This window comes from Amblyomma maculatum, chromosome 1 (assembly GCF_055883805.1).
Source record: "Amblyomma maculatum isolate TAMU_Amacu chromosome 1, ASM5588380v1, whole genome shotgun sequence".
Lineage (NCBI taxonomy): Eukaryota > Metazoa > Arthropoda > Arachnida > Ixodida > Ixodidae > Amblyomma > Amblyomma maculatum.
The window spans coordinates 297,400,059-297,404,479 of NC_139344.1; the positions used below are offsets into that span (position 1 = coordinate 297,400,059).

The following is a 4,421-nucleotide window of genomic DNA, read 5'->3' on the forward strand; positions in this document are numbered from 1 at the left end:
TGCATGCATAGGTGCCTTTAGACAAATACATACTCGGGTGTGTGATTGTGACGCATATCAAGGGTCAACAGAAAGCCATGTGGAGCCAGTGTGATATTCTTCATGAAGGCTAAAGTAAAATTGTACAACAGCTGCTGTACCATGCAGAAAAAAATTGATCATTTAGTGTATGATTAACTGACCATGAATAGCATCTTACTCAGAGTATGATGTGATATATATCTGGTTTAGCATCCCAAAATAACTACGGCTATGAGGAACACAATAGTTGAGGGCTCCGGTATAATTTCGACCACCTGGGGTTCTTTTACATGCACTGACACCGCACGGTGCATGACAGCCTATTGTTTCGCCTCTATTGAAATGCCTCTGCTGTGGCTGGAACCAAATCTGCATCTTTGGGTTCAGCAGCCAAGCACTCTAACTACTGAGCCAGCACAACGGGGCCAAGTATCAAAATGCATGCCATTACATTTCCTTCTAGCCTGTGGTTTTCTTCACAGAACTAATGTATACAAGAAAAAGTAAATATAGTTTTATTGCACATTATATTCACATTTCAGCAAACATTCTCTAGGAAAAAATTTCTCATAATGTTTGCATGGGAACCATGAACATCTTACAAAAACAAAACAATACACTTACTCCACTCCAATTGTTAATGGGCAAGGTTGCATCTATGCTACTACACTGCACTTATCACAGAACCACAAGCCCCATCTGCTTTGGCCAATCACTTGATGAAACTAACGGAGACAGATGTCGCACACCACAGACTGGTCGTCTCGCAACATATCTCTGTATATGTTACATTTCAATTTCATGCCTTTCCACTTAGCTTCAACTGTTGCCAGCATTACTAGTTACCCATCTTTTCTGAAATTCCTTTTTTATGCTGTTGGGATCAGCATCCTTGTTAACGATGGTCTCTGGAATTTTCGATGCTATCATTTTCACATCTTCCTCATCTGGAAGAACGAAGGAAATGACAAGCGTTGAGCAGAAAAAAAATTAGGGAGACTCCTAATCTCCACCTTTAAGGGTATGGTGTGCCAGCATTAATGGTTCTTGTCTGCAGATCCCACTGTGGATTCCCGTTAATTTACATGCCCTTTGCTACAAACATAATTACTAATTCCTTAATTCATGTGTCTGTTATCTCAGATATACTCATTAGCATACGGTCGTAGGCTGCCCTGTTAGGTGATAGACAACCTGGCATAGACCTCTGTAAGCCTCAACCTTTCTTAATTTGAGCTGAAATGTCGCAGAACATATTTCAAATATAACTTTGTAAGCTTGACTTAACAGCTCCTGCCATGTCGTGTGGCCTCGTGACATTTGGCTCATGGCACTTTTGGCTTGTGTACAGGGGTCATCTGTTAAATACTGGTTAACATGCATGACAAATACATTTTCACACAAACTGGTGACAAATGGTCAAGTGGTGCACTGCAGATTCTGAAATGTATACCTAATATGCATGCAAGGATCGCACCATCACATAACATGATCAAGAGTTCTATCAGTACCTGTAGTTACATAGCATTTCAATGCCCACTAAAGGACCACCTCAGACAATGGTTGTTGTTACCACAAGACCTGTTCTAACAGCGTACTGACACCATTCCACTGAGCGATGGACATGTATATGCACACCCTAGATAGCTCATGATTGTGGATCTCATTTATTTCTACGACTTCCAAGGAGTTCCTGTCGTCAGAAACCCTACACTTTATGAAATCGGGACAGTTGTCTTGAAAGGTGATGAAAAGAAATAACTAGGTTACCTTGATGCAATGCTAAATTACAGAGGGTGAATATGCTGCATGAAGATACCAAGAAGCTTGTACAAAGAAAAGTGAGAGTGAAATGGCAGGATTTTTGAAACAATGAAATAAACTACAAACTATACTTGTCAAACCTGTCATTAAGGAATGGAAATCATGCAGTAATCAAAAACACAACATGGAGGCCATTTTAGGTCATCTTCACAAAACACATATCCACACCTCACACACAGCTTCATACTTATGAAAGAGGACAAACCAATATGCAAGGAGTGTGGAGATGAACTAACAATAAACCATATCTTACACGTGCGCCAGAGTCGAGAAAATAAGAGGAAACGTTTTGTACAATTTTGCAACAGATCCTTTTCCATACCAGCATGATTCTAGGAGAGACGTGCAAATTTCCTGCATTTTTGGTTTCCTAAAATGTTCCTAAACAAGCTACATCCTAAACAACATTTTAGTCATTACACACAAAATAAATACATTACACCTTGTTCTTGGTGCATGGCAGAATTAGTTGCTTATGCACCATAAAAATCAATACAATGCTGTAAGGTATACCTTGGTTAGCTATGTAATATGAGACAAGCTTTCGGTCTGGTGTGGTCCTTATTCACGTGACAGCGCTGTCATGCGGGTCTATGTCCCAGCGATCGGAAAGTGACCTATTCCAATAATTCTACAAACTGAAGGCGATTCTACAGATTTCTAAAGACTGGAGTGCTCAACTGTCTTATCAACGTCCGCCTGCTTTGACAGCCTGGAGTGAAACTGTTGAAGAGAATACATTTTTTAACATTTAACGCGTTTCTGAAGGCGTTGCTTTAAATTACGGGGCCCACAAAAAGCAGCTGAATGTCAAACGCCGCCTAGGTAGGCTTTCTAGCTAGACAGCGGTGTAACGTGGAAAATCGCTCCGCCGGTCCATCGCTGGCGCCGCTGACTTGACAGGCGAACTGTTCAAACTTATAGCTACAGACCACACCTGAAACACTGAATTGCGCATGATCAAGGCAGAATTTCTCTAACACTGAGCACTGGTAGCTATCGATTTCGCGCCCAATATTGTGAAAATCTGTCCTCTCTTCGATCATTGATACGTCCACGGTTGAACATTTATGCGCCTCGGGGTAGGCCAGCCGTTGGAACATGGATGCGTGGTTGTAGCAACGATCACTTGCATGGCACACTTTGCAAAATTCCAAGAGTCAGCTTCTGCAACGAAATGTGCAGCTCACATTTTCTACCGCATACCTAAGTCCGGCGATGCATGCATATCGATCCCGATCGTTTCAAAGCTGCGCGGCCGTTCAGTCGGGTCACGCTAACCTCGAGCATGCGGAGGTTTAAACTACATGTACGCAAAATTCAACGACAAGAAAAAGATGCAGGCTAAGCACAAAGAACATTGCTGTTCACATGGAAATCGGATCATTCGTGCTTCCGTCTTTCCGGTTGTGCACTCTTGCGGTGCGGTGCAGTAGGTCTCCGCCTCGACGAGTCGATGTGCAGCTCGCCGCAGTAGCAGCGCAGGCCTCTAGTAGATTCGGCATGTCTTCTGCCACGACTCTGAGGTAGAATTTAAACGAAGAATTTAGCTAGAAACATCCTGTTTCCTCGGTCTGCATGTGAGGAACAAGCATAATGCCATTTCACATACATACTTTGGACTGCTGAATGTTCTGCACGGCGAGGTGCGTGTGTGTTGTGCCAGCGCTAGATCTTCGGAGGTCGATGCACGACCTAAGACAGCTTAAATGCTAGGAATAGCTCGCTCGCATTACGGGCAGATCGAGGTGATAGTTTAGAGCGAAGCGAAAGCTGCTCGTGAATGTGCGTATCTCGATGCCAGCTGGTGGAGCTGGTGCAGTACGTAGCATCGCCTGCAGCTATGTGCGTGACAGCGATGCTTGCCGTACACAACCCTAAGTGAAGAACGTATTCTATGTTAGAACGGATGCACTCTTCGTAGCACCTCATCGAGAGTCCGGCTAGGTGATATCATAGAGCATAAGATCATTCACGCGTAGCAAGCGGAATGTGGCCGCGTTCGACGTGCATATAGCCATGAGCCTGTATATCGACGTCCGCCGTATCTTTACGAGAATCGAATGGATACGTCGGACGTACCTTTAGACACTTCGTAATAAAAATGCAGCTTTGATGAATGCTGCTGTGAGAGACATGGTAAACATTACTGTTATAGTTAGCTTATTTTCTTTATTTCTTTTTCTTAACGATTTAATTAATATTGTTAATTAAGTAGAAGCAAAACATTTTTCTCGCCCCAGGATATGGTATTGAAGAGTTCATGAAACACCTGAGCTGCAGCTAGAAGAAAATATTATGAGCACAGCATAAGAACGGACAAGGGGTATTAGGTTTAGAACCGTATACAATATATGTATAAAATGAAATATTAAATTAAGATCCCAAGAGTAAAATGTATATATATATATATATATATATATATATATATATATATATATATATATATATATATATATATATATATATATATATATATATATATATATATATATATGTGTGCCAGCTGGTGAATTCAATGACGACCCCATCATGAAGGTTCTGTGCATGATCGCGGTAAGTGCCGACGAAACGCC

At 41.9% G+C, this 4,421-nt stretch overlaps 1 long non-coding RNA gene across 1 annotated transcript; it reads right to left on the reverse strand.

Annotated features, from left to right (window-relative positions):
• Positions 1 to 513: 513 nt before the first annotated feature.
• LOC146206854 (uncharacterized) lies at positions 514 to 3,904 on the reverse strand. Its single transcript, XR_014704535.1, has 2 exons — positions 3,462 to 3,904; positions 514 to 3,366 (listed from the first exon to the last, which is right to left on the reverse strand). It is a non-coding gene; the product is annotated as an uncharacterized LOC146206854 (long non-coding RNA).
• Between the last annotated feature and the right edge of the window lie 517 nt (positions 3,905 to 4,421).